This window comes from Emydura macquarii, unplaced genomic scaffold (genome assembly GCF_026122565.2).
Source record: "Emydura macquarii macquarii isolate MOO-44397 ecotype Brisbane River unplaced genomic scaffold, CSIRO-AGI_Emac_v2 contig_3603, whole genome shotgun sequence".
Classification (NCBI taxonomy): domain Eukaryota; kingdom Metazoa; phylum Chordata; order Testudines; family Chelidae; genus Emydura; species Emydura macquarii.
The window spans coordinates 9,387,086-9,400,098 of record NW_027133740.1 but is presented as its reverse complement, the minus strand read 5'-3'; the positions used below and the strand labels follow the sequence as shown (position 1 = coordinate 9,400,098).

Below are 13,013 nucleotides of genomic sequence, written 5' to 3'. Positions count from 1 at the left end.
GCCCAATCGCAGCGCCGGTCCGGAAGAGGGGCGTGTCCCCGAAAGGGGCGGGGGAGGTGTGAGAGGCTAGGCAGGCGTCGGCGGACGCTCCAGAAACAATCATTGAACAGCGGCTGCTCCAGCACAGGCGCGAGCCTTCGTCTAGCGGAGCCGGGGCGTTTGCATCTGCAGCAGGAGCGCTCCAAGCGGGGTAAGCGCCATCAGTGACTTGGCCGTGCGGGCAGCCAGGGTGCATGTAGTGGGGCTCTGCGCCCTGTGAAATCATTTCGTGCCCGTCCCCCTGTTTTATTGTAGGTTCGGGGTGGGCACGTCAATGGACTTTGCGTTCCTTGCAAAGGGTCCGTTTGAAAGTCTCCCCCTGTCTATTGCTGCACGTTGTTATTTGTTTGTTTGTTGCAATGTGTGTGTGTGAGTGTGAGTGAGTGAGTGAATGAGTGTGTGTGTGAGAGAGAGAGAGAGAGAGAGAGAGAGACGCTGGAACCCAGCTCGCTTGTCACTGATTTAGAACATCTCCCTCCGTTTCGCACAGCGTGGCAGAGCAAGCCCTGTGAAATCAATTCCTGGCTTTGGCGGTGAGTGTTACCTCGTCTCTTGCTGTGTTTGTTCCCCTGCCCCTTCAGTGTGTGTTTGTTTGTTTTAAATCTTCTGTGTTGTTAAAATGTTATTTCCCTTCATGCCCCAGTCGCTGTTTTGACACAGGATATTTCCACATCCTTGTAGATGTGTAAATATCTGAGTCCTGTCTTTGTTGTACTTACCTGATGACTTTGTCAGTTTACTCCCTGTAAACTGGGACCAACATCTGTTGTTGTTGTTCGATGCAATTCAGAGTGTTAGCTTTGCTGTAGAAAATAATATTTAGAACTCTAAAGATTTCAGAAGTTTAAGATAAATCAAAAGTTTGAATTACAAATCTTTCACTTTAAAGTTATTTCAGAACGAGTGTAGGAGTAATCATTTTAAATAGGTGCATATTTGTGTGTGTGTAAATAAATAAATTGAGACCTCACAAGTGTCCACTATTTGGAGAAAGACTTATTTAATTTGAATACATTTTGAAGTGCCTTTCTCTTTACAGCATAGGATTTTTGCAGTGTGTTTCGCTAAAACATGTAACACACCATATTTGAAATCTCCTTCCTTCAAAGTCTTACACATCTTGACAGCTCAGTAAAATAAATAGCAACCTCTGGCAGTGTAAATTTACCAGCCTACTAATACAATAATTATCCCAAGGTTTAAAAAATGATGTAAAAATTAAGTTTTATTTCTAATTCCATTTATTATGAATAAAAATGAAAATATAATAATAATGTAAAGCATTTTGCAATCTTTAAATGAAAGGTTCTGTATCACTGTTTTAAGTCTATCCATTTCCCTGTTTAAACAATGGTAACATATGTTAGTTGCTAAGAGTTAAGTGTTACAGAAAAGCTTTAGAACTTTAAATAGCATCTAAAAATCAAGAAATACATTTTTAAATACCTGGCTTTAAAAATATAAATTCAGGTCGCTTAAATTTGTTACATCAGTATAGAGAGTTTTTCTAAGAATATTGTATAGAGTGATATATAAATATGTAAGTACTACACAGATGTGTAGGAAAAGTGCCAAGAGCTAAATGAATCAGTATGTTATGATTAAACATACCAACCATTGTTTATAAGTTGCTATAATAAAATGGTACTGTTGTAGAAAGCCATGTATACCAGTGGTTCTCAACCTTTCCAGACTACTGTACCCCTTTCAGGAGTCTGATTTGTCTTGCGTGCCCCAAGTTTCACCTCATTTAAAAATGACTTGCTTACAAAATCAGATATAAAAATACAAAAGTGTCACAGCACTCTTACTGAGAAATTGCTTATTTTCTCATTTTTACCATATAATTATAAAATTGATTGGAATATAAATATTGTACTTACATTTCAGTGTAATACTTAAGCCTGATTTTGACTTGTGAACCGTGTCTGAAGCCTGAGCCCCTGGCATTGCGGCTGAAGCATGTAACTTAGCTTTGTGGGGGCCCCAGGCAGTTTCCCTGCCTGCCATCCCCTAATACTGGCTCTGCACTTGTCACCCCCTAAATCCTTCCTGTGACCCCAATGGGGACTGCAACCCCCAGGTTGAACACTGATCTAGATGAGTTGATGTACCCCCTGAAAGACCTCTGAGTACCCCCAGGGGTACATGTACCCCTGGTTGAGTACCACTGATGTATATCTTTTGAGTCTTGTAGCTGTGCAGTGTGGGAACAGAGACCTCTTACTCTTTGCTATTTGGGACAGCACCATAACATGGAATCACCATCCATCATCTGTTAAGTCCCAATAACTTAATGCATAAAGAGAGCCAGAATACCCAGGATGCTCCATTTGAAAACCCCCCACAATAGTCCCCTCATTCCACCCTGCTTTGTATTATTATTAATCTATTGTTGTGCAATCCATCAAACATCCACTAATTCACATCACTCACTATTGGCAGGGGAGATCTAGAATTTGTGTAGTGTACAAAAATGTTAATATCATTAATTGCTTTTAACATCCCAAAGACTTTTTGTTTTAATAATTGTGATATGACGTGTCTGTAAATCCTGTGAAAAATAAAACTACTGCTTGGATAAGGTTTTTTTTTTTTTTTTTTTTTTGCTTTGAGGGTGACTAGGGGGTGTGAAACAGACTCTGTCTCTATGTCTCTTGTGCACGTGTAAGGAAATTAAAGTAAGTATATTTTTTAATGAAGCTGTGTAATAATACACACTGTTGTTTAACAAGGCACATAACAGAATATTCTGTTAATTATCTGATTCTCTTCCTTCAAATTATTTAACCACAGATCTAACTTTCCAATATGAGAGTCTATGGTCAGAGGGAAATACATTTTCCATTCTCTTATCCGTTCCACGTTTTTCAAAACTATCTTTTGTGGTTTTGTGGAGGATAAGAGGGAGTTTGTGGCTTTTTTTTTTTTTTTTTTTTTTAAAGCTACTATAGATGATTGCCTTGTTATAATGCAAGTCATACAAAGTGTTTAGGCCGCTTTTCCAGTATAGGTTATAGATGGTCAGATATGTAATAGTGCTAAGTGATTTTGCCCAAGGCACAGCTATTTCCACTGTGTCCTTTCCAACCTACATTGGAAAAATAAAAGAAACAAATTTTGTAGATAAATGGTTGAAAAAGCTACATTCAGATTGGCCTCAGGTCAGTAAAGGACAGCCATATTATTTCCTCTGCCCCCTCTTTCTCCTCGCTCCAAGGGGGAAATATGGAAACAATGAGAACTGACAAAATGTAGCGTCTTTACCTCACCTTACTAGTGTAGAAAATATTTCTACCAGCCACCTCGAAAGGTTACTTTAGTCATGATGGAAAGTATGTCTTGCTAAAGCTCAGAAAGCTGCAAGTAAGAGTGCAGCAAGTATCATTAATGTAAAAACGGTCTGTCTTTTTTTCCTGTTAGTTTTAATCTTAATGACGCTGGCTAAAATTAAAATGATGTGAAGAGAATCAGACTTACAAAACAATCTCAAGATGCAGGAAAAATCTTGCTTTAAAAAAACCAAAACAAAAACATTTACATGAAGATTTGAGTAAAATCCCAAATCTCCATGTAAAACAAGGGTGGTGGAGGTGGTGAGGGGATTACTTAAGAACTGATTTTCCGGTCACTCTGAATTAAATTAGAAATATCTCTCTTGAAGTCAGTAGAGATACACTGACAAAGAAGAGGAAAATAGTCAGTAATGTTGACAGTATCTTTTCTGGTCAATCTATCAGGCTTAGATATTTAAGATCTGCACTTTATCAGTATTAAGTAACTACGTATATCAAGAGCACAGGCTTGGAATGTTTTATGATGTAACTGAGGGAGAAAGAGGGGAAACCCCAATCTTTTTATATAAACAATGGTTTAAGGGATAAGGAATTAAGCCTATGCTATGTTTTGTATCCTAACTTGTATTTTTTACCTTAATTCTAGCTTGGTGCTCAAAACCCAGTCTTTGATCATACAAGGGATATGTTTGAGTGTGCATTATCGATTTAAAGTGAAGATAGATATCCAGGCTTTTTACACTTATGTAAACCATTACCAAGGATGAAATCAGATCAATTTTATATGGATTTTTAACTTGTGTTATCAGGAAGGAAAAGGCTTGTTTGAGTAATGACTGAGCAGTAATAAAGAAGGGAATGTTTTCCTTCCCAATGGGAACAGTGCTTAGATCTGATTTTTAGTCTCAGAAATTCTGGCTAATTGTGTGGTATATTGCCATTTATATACTCTTACAATTTATGGCTATGCTAGTTCTAAATTATAATCTTGGGGTGCTTCTCAAAGTGGCTTGCAATTTTTGAGTGTCTCTCACACATAGGTAGGTAGGTATATATTATCTATAGTACTACACCAGGCCAGGCCCGCTGACCGAGGGGTCGGCAAAGGGGGCAATTGCCCAGGGGCCTGGTGATCTTAAGGAAGCCCGGCGATTTTAAAAGGGGCTTGGGCTATGGGTGGTGGAGTGATAGCTTCCCCTCAGGGAGGCTAGCTCCCCATCATGCCTCTTCCACCCGTGGTCCCCGCCCACAGTCCACTGCCACTCCGCCCCAGGCCCTACCCCAACCCCACTTGGCCTGCTTGCCGCTGTGTCCTTCCCCATCAACCCCTCCCACTTGGCCCCCTCCCTTCTTCCAGACCCTGTTTTCCATGCGTGGCCTCCCCGCAGTTGAATCCCCCCCCTGCTCACTCCCCTGCTGTCACTCGCTGCGTGCGTCCTGCCTCTCCTCTCCCTTTGGTTCCCCCCGTGTCCCTCCTTCTCCCCCTCCCAGCTCATTACCCCCAGATATTGCTCCCTGCTTGGGAGAGGTGGAAGTGTGTTAGAGAGGAGGGGGACCGAGCGATGGTGGGGGGAGGAGGCGGGGCTTGGGGCGGATTGGGGGCGGGGCTGTGGGTGAAAGAGTTGGGGTGGGACTGTTCTGCACTGGGGCCTGGAGTTCCTATCAGTGGGCCTGCACCAGGCAGGTAAGTGACTTGCCTAAGGTGACACAGAAAATCTGGTAGAGCTAGGCCATCCATCCTCTGTGTTCACCTTATCTCCTGAGGTTCAGCCTGTTTCATCCTGTGGTCCATTTTAACATATGTGAGTAAGTCATTCACTTCCCATATATGGGGAGTACCTGTGAATGTGAAGTGGCATATTTTCCGACCTCATTTACTCACGATAGATCCCACGTCCCTTATTGGTTCAATGACTATAGTCAAAATATTACTTAGTGGGAGTATTACTTTCCTAGAGGAAAATCTTAGCTGTGGGAATTCTGACTTTGGCGTCAGCTCTTGCATGAAAGTGGCTGTCTATGACTAACGCCTCCTTTAAGGTGTTGGGCTGCTCCGCATTCTGTTGGAGACCATTGCTCTTCAGGGTTGGGCCCTGTTACTACCATAAAACTAAGCCTATGCCCACTTATTATAGCATTGTGCTAGTGATGTTATTGAGAAGGCACTCATTATAAGCCTTTATTTAGAGGCCCTTAATAGCTTATTGAAAAGTGCTTAAATGTCTTGTGCTTATTTTTAGCCAAAACTAAATTTGGGCGGGTGTGTGGAGGGCTGGAGGTAACCTGCCAATATACTGTTTAGCCACTTCTGATTTATCCTGATGTGAAAAATGTTACTATTAGCTTTTCAAACATTTTGTTCACACGTGACTAAAGTGTCACCTTCTCAAAATTTCAAATTTGCTAGGGAATTGCTCCTCGCATTTAAATAAATGTCTCTGGCATGTTTGAAAAACTTGCTGGAGAAAAGAGCGTTTGATAATCCATGAATTGCATGGGTGATACATTTTTGTTCTATTAACTTTGTAACAACACACTTATGGGTGAAATTCATTTTTGCATGGCCTTCTACAGTTTCTCCCCAAGGAGCAGTGCTCTGTGCTTAAGATCTTACCAAAAAACTAGATATAAAAATAGACACTAAATATGGACTTAGAAGCCTAACATTAGGCACCTATTTTTGAAAATCTGGGGTTAAATATTCACACACAGTATCTGGTACTTTGCACATCCAAATAAACTCAATAGAACATATTCAATATGAATTATCATATTTTATATGATCTGTGTAAATAATATAAACATGTTTATTGTGTAGCAGATTGCATATGTATATGATACTGTATATTGTCAGTGGTGACTCTCTTCTTTTCTTTTTAACTTCTTTATACAAAAAAAATAAATGTCAAAAACCTTTTAATAAAACATTATATTTGAGAATTCTTGTATTACCTACCATGGTGAAAGAAATACTGAACAGCCACCTCATACCTTGAACACTACACAGTGCCTCCTATGCACTGAATGTGACAGGGATGCTGTGGAAAAGATAGTATGATCACGTAATTCAAGATGGCATCATACTGCATGTGCCCAATAAGGCAGAATTGAGGGAGCACAGGCAACCTTAATTCTGGCACTTCCTAACTCTTGAGTGCTTGACTTTGCAACCTTAACAGATTGTTCTTTCAGCATAGCTTGTTTGTTTGTTTTATGTAACTTCCTAAGTATTTAAAAAAACAAAACAAATTATGTTGTTCAACTGTTGCTGCTAGGCCCCCTAAAGTAAATACCAGTAGTAACAAATGTAAGGTTCTATGCCCAATGAAAAGGAAATTAATGGCAGAGATATAATTGAATAACTGCATCAACCACATTAAGGAGATTGTTTAGCTCCTCCTATACTCTGTGTGTGTGCATTACTGTTTCCACACCTTCTCTGTGAGAACTGTAATGTAGGTTTTAGAATGGAGGTGTCCAAAAAGAGTGTTTTGCAGCAATGCAAAATACTATAAAAATGCAAGTGAGTTGAATTACAGTTCCTGTAGGAAATTTACATTATGGTTCCTGACTTGGATAACATTTTTTGGGGGCGGGGTGGGAGGAAGGGGAGGAGTTAATAAGACAACCTATACAACTTGTACTCACTCCACTGACTTTATTCAGCAGTGCTAAAATCAATAAAGCTACACTACATTGCAGTGCTTTAAAAGCAAAATATTTCTTCTCTCTTTGGTGGATTAGAGTGATAAAGTGCATGCGCACGCACACATACACACACTTGTATTATACTCCACATCCTGTCACTCATTTCATCCCAGACAAAATCAAAGCAGAGCCACTTGTGCCCAAAATTGTCTGGTCATTCAGTGTTGAAAAGTACCCAGCCATGGTATTTGGCAGAGTGACCGTTCCAATAGCTATATTCTCTGTTTTCAGTGATTCTGCATATCTTCATTATCAGACTTATGCACATATGATAATCACCTTTGTGAAGTGATTAACTAACATTTCAACTGTCATGTCACATCACCATAGATCTTTATTTCATAAATTTATTAAAGCTACAGAATATAGCCAATATTAAAATAATGAAAATTGAATTTAAGATTTCCATTTCGATGCTCTTAATCTGTATGAATTGTTGCAAGATTGCAAACAGACAGATTCTCTTTCAAAGAGAGGAAAAGCTTTTTTTCATTTCATATCAATGACTCTTAGGAAGTTAATACATTAAGTGCAGTTTTTTTTTTTGTTTTTTTTGTTTTTTTTTTTTAGTCAATAGGGTATTAACTTACTAGAACATTATTTAAAAAATCTAACTTTTTATAAGAAATATTTTCCATTTTTAAAATCATTCCTTTGGAGAGAAATTCTTTTAAAAGCTGCTGTTGATTAGAATTCAAACTAGAAGAAAGGTAAACAATATAGTTATACCTTAGATATTTTATCCAAATACTAAAATGTTAAATAAAAACTAACATGGGGAGGAGAGAGAAATTCAGGTCTGTGGTGATGCTGTCTTTTACTCATGCAATTGTTCATTTAAATGTAAGAGTTACACAGGACATTCACTGAACAAGAACCCAGTACTACAAAGTGCTGAGAATCCCATGTGAGTTGTTGAGATCTCTCTATTCTTCATGAACTTGAAAAAGGCAAAGGGCATTATTTCCTTCCAGGAAGATCTTGGCTCTTCCCAAGTGTTCTCTCAATTCTCACAATGCAGTCTAATATGTGAAGTAGAGTTCCTTAGATATAAAAGTGTGAACTCTCCCTTACCGGGCTTTGCCTTGACAAGAACACTTGAGGGACCTTAGTTTCCTTAGCCCTTCCATGTTATCCACTTTCCTTCCATGAATTTAATCCACACACACACCCACAACTTTCATGTTACCATATCTCCATCTAACAGGGAAAATTTAAACTCCAATTGACTTGCCATTAAATGAACTTTGAGTTGTTTTGCTTCAATAACCTTGACAAAGGGAACTGAATTCTTCATTACAGTGTATTGGCTTGTGCACCAGCACTTCAACAATGCAAGATGACTTAAGCTGCTTAGAAGTAACTAACTAGCTCCCCCATTTGCTCATGAGAGTCTAATCCTGCTACTTGTACTCATGTGGTATAGAACCCAATCCCACAAGCAGTACCGCTGGAAGCAAGGAGTGAAGTAATATACCATATAAGAAAGGCAGAATTTGGCCCTTCATCTTTGGACTAGCTCTGTGTTGACTATTTCTTTGCGGAACATGGCTTCCTTTAGCTAAATTCATCTAAATTATCCTTAAACTTAAAGATGCCCTGTGGGACTTGCTCGCTGTCTCACAATTACATCTGCTTCTGCACATCTGCCACATTTCTCAATACAATAGCAAAAATTGCATCTTCCAGCAACATTCATGTCCATGTCTGAGGATTTTATGGTGATGCTTCCTACCCCAGCTTGCCCAGTGAGGACTTTGGTTGTATTTATATTTCTAACTACAACTTATATATTTTTAATTGGCTCAATAAATCTATTCTTGTAGAGTGCTTTTTTTCCCCCTCTGTCCACATTAAAGCAGTTATTGGAGCATTTAATTATTGTATACTTCACATAGCAATTTAAGATCACTAAAGCAGTTAATATTTTTTCTTTTCCTCAGACATCTTCAGTCTTCCAAATTAAAGCACCTTCTCCAGTTCTCTATACTATTATGAAATATTAATCAATCAAAACCCAAGGCAGGCTGAGCAACTTACTATAATAGCAAATCTTCAACATAAGATCACATTGCTCTAAATGAAAGATTCATAGTAGTCTACCAAAATGATCAGCTACGTATAAAGCTAAGATATTCTTTGCTGTCAACCTGAGAAGTCTTGTGATAGATGATGTAGAAAAATCCAAGTTTATTTTACTTTAAATGTGCTAGTTTATTGTCGTCTTACTTTCTGATTTATTCAAAAGGTGAAGGGGGGGAGAGGGAAACATCAGAGTTTGCCAAGTGGGCAAGAAGAAAAAAATCCTTGGAATAAGAGGCTTCTAAGGAGATATTGTAAACAATAAAGAGAAAAACAGTAAAGGGAAATAAACTGCAGGGAGATATGCTCTTTAAAAACAGACTGTAGGTAGAGCTGGATGAAATTTTTTGGATGAACCTTTTCCACCCTTCTCCCCCAAAATAGGAGATTTGGGTGACTGAAAATTTTTGCAAATACGTGTTGATGTCTCCAAAAATTTTGGTTTTTTTTAAAAAAAAATTCAAAATCTTTGTTTCAAAAAGTCAAAACAAAACATTTTTGTGATTCACTTTTGTGATTCAAAATGTCTGTCAAAATTTACTTCATTTTTATATAAATGTATAAAAATAGAAGGTTAATAAATCAGAACTAAACATTTCATTTTGGGTTGAATTGAAGTATTCTGTTTGACCCAAACTAATTTTCTTTTTGTTTTTTGTTTTGTTTGTTTGCTGGCATTGCAGCCCTACCCCTGAAAAACAATGTTATTCATACAGCTCTGATTGTGTAACTAGCTTATACTGGCTTTCAAAGCCATGCATAGTATAATAGTCACTGACAGAAAACTTAGTTAACACTGTTAAGGTTGCCAGAATGTGAGTTCAGTGAAGCTAAAAGTTCTGAAAACAAGGAAATTCAAAGTACATACTAATGCAACCTTAACTCTACCCCTCTATAGCTAGCAATAATCAATAACACACTCCAGTTGTGTTAGATGTAGCTGTACTGAATGGTGCAGGGATCAGTTGGAGCTATTTGGCAGATTGAAATCTAGGAGGGCCCTATCCTTGGAGAAAGGGGTCTTGAGCCTCGGGGGAGGGGGTATCAGATCAAAGGAAGGAGGCACATGTGGTATGTGTACCTTGACTAATCCAGTATGTCTCCTCTCATCACTGTGTTCTGTAGGTTGGCAGTAATGGGACATGGGTGGGAACTGGGGAGGGTCTTCTTGATATGGGATGGTGGGATATGAGAGTGGTCTTTGACTTTAATGATGAGTATGTAAAAGTCTAGTGTGTTAGATGAAATCCTGTGTCTAAGGGTGATGAGGTTGGGAAAGGTGGTAAAGGAATTATAAAACTTAGCAGGTGATGTATTTTTTCCGCCCTGTGGAATTGGTTAAGGGTTTGTAGAACAGGTGCAGATAGCTCCTGTTCAGTACAGCTCACCTAAATACAAGTTCTGCCATAGCAAAGAGAACCTATTAAAATCTGTTCTACAGTGGTCATGTGCCCTATTCCCTGAGTGTTCTGCACTGCCTGCAAAGGCAGAGTGCAAGTATGTGTGTGACAGGTATTTTTGGGTCATTGCTCAAAGAGGGCAGAGTTAAGGTTAAGTTGGTGTGAACCTTAACACTGCATTTCTTGGATTTTAGAGGTCTGAGTTTTGCTGAATTCAATGTTATGGAATGGCACAAGATACTACTGGGCAATCTTAAGTCTGCATTGATTTAGTTTTTTGGTCAGCGGATATATGAAATGCACCTTCTATTATTCACATGACTCTGAAAACCATTATAAAATAGTTACAATTAGAGACAGATGAGAGAAAGAGGTAGAGGTACCATTTGAAGATTTTTATTGAAGCTTTTGATAAGGTATCAGGAAATGTTAAATTTGTGGATTGCTTTAAATACAGACAGTAAAATCCTAGTGTCATTGATTTCAGTAGCACAAGATCAACTGAATTTAGGGGGACCAGGATTTCACCCAGGCTACGGCTACACTGACGGCGGCAAAGTCACCGCCATCAGATCGATTTCTCTGGATCGACTGAGCGGTCACTGAAGACCTGCTCAGTCGATCCAGAAATCGATGTACTAAGACCACCTTCACAAGTGGCCCAGTGCAGTGAAGACGGCGCGCAGAAGAGAAGCAGAGAAGTCGACGAGAGTTACGCACGTTTTTTGCGTAGCTTGCGTAACTCCCGTCGACTGCCACCGAATCTCGGAGATAAGTGTAGACAGGATCCCAGTCACCAGAACTCTGTCATTGACCTGAATATAGAATTTAACTTTCCAAAAGTCATGGAAGCACTCTACAGAAAAAGGTGATGTGTGAGACGCACTATAGCTCAGTGCTGCAATCCATCTTGAATTATTTGGAAGAAGGAACAAGCAACATAAGATCCAAATCTGCAGGTAGGAACATGGGAATTGTCCTACTAGTGTGGTTGCCATGTCCATCTAATTCAGTATCCCATCTAACAGTGACCCGTATCAAATGTTTCAGAAGAAGATTTAAGAGTCCTGCAGTAGACAGATACGGAATAATTTGCCCCACATATTTAATCTGATGCTGGGCGGTAATGTTTAGAGGCTGGTTTATACTCTGAAGCTTTGAGGCTTTGGAAAGGGATATTTATTTTTACTATTATTATATAACTCAGGACATTCTTGATATCCATGTAATTCCAGTATCTTTTTGAATCTCGCTAAGTTATTGGCCTCAATGCCTTACTACTGTGGTAATGAGTTCCACAGTATGATTAGATGTATGTGAAAAAAATATATCCGTTTTGAATTTGGCACTTTTTCAATTTAATTAAATGTTCCCTTTTTTGAGTGTTATAAGGCAGGGAGATCAGACATTCCTGATGTACCTTCAGTGAGCACAAGAAAGAATAATCCAGAGGCTAGGGTACTTTGAGGGACCTCAAAGACTTGGGTTTAGTTCCTAGCTTAGCCACACACTTCCTTTGTGACCTTTGGAAAGTCATGTAATCTACTCTGTGCCTGAGTTTCACTACCTATAAAATGAGGATAACACTTACCTACCTCATATGGGTATTATGAGGATAAAACTCATAAATCATAATATATTAGATGGCCACAATACTCATCAAATGTGTTAACTGTTTTAGTCCCCTGAAGCAGGATAATATAATTACCAGTGCTAGAAACATTATTCATATTAGGTTCTCTCATGAACTGTAATTAACTAGTTCTTCGTACCACCATTTTTAAATAAATGTTTTGTAAAACTTTTAGGAACTTTGAGTGTAATGGCTTGACATAACATTATTGCACCTGAAATGGAGTAGCTATTAACTGAACAGCCTAGATTAGTGTAAGTACAAACAATACTCTCCACAATTCTAATCAAAATGATATACAAGGTAAGTATCTTTTCATGGCACCTGTAAATGTAATATGTAACAGAGAGGCTAAAGGAGAACATCAGAACTCCAGAAGAAAAGAAATTGTGTTCTTTTCTTTTTACTTAGAAAATAAGCACAAGACTGAAATTTTGCCTGGTTGATTTTTGTTTCATTCATACAGAAATTGATGGTGTTGAGTGGAATTGAAATAAGTCTATGCAATTTAGCTTGATGTTTTCTGGAAGCAAGTAATTGTTCCATCATTTAAGTTTTGTGAAGTTATTGAGACAACATAAGACAGACATGCTCACATGAAATTTAAATTAGTTTTTCATGCTTCAGTAGAGTAGATGTTAAGTCAAGTCACCCAACAAAATGTATATTTCTTAAACAGCAATTTAAGACAGTTTTAGGGAGATCACTTGAGGAAATGCACTCTTGTTGTACAAGGCTGTTTCACTTACATGGAATTATGGGGACCAATGAAGACTTTTTTCTCTTAAATTGCTATTAATCTTTTTTTTTTATTTGACCAGGTTGAAACACTTTATTATTGAAGTCTGACTGTCT

The 13,013-nt window shown here is 38.5% G+C and overlaps 1 protein-coding gene across 2 annotated transcripts in view; it reads left to right on the top strand.

Moving 5' to 3' along the window:
• Window positions 1-41: 41 nt before the first annotated feature.
• Window positions 42-13,013, top strand: part of SERPINI1 (serpin family I member 1) — a 66,606-nt gene continuing 53,634 nt past the window's right edge. The window contains exons 1-2 of one of the 2 annotated variants that reach the window (XM_067536660.1): window positions 51-190; window positions 530-572. The gene's annotated coding sequence lies outside the window, so the exon portion shown is untranslated. Of the gene's footprint in view, window positions 191-529; window positions 573-13,013 lie in introns of both variants that reach the window. The other variant, XM_067536658.1, reaches the window with a different exon arrangement.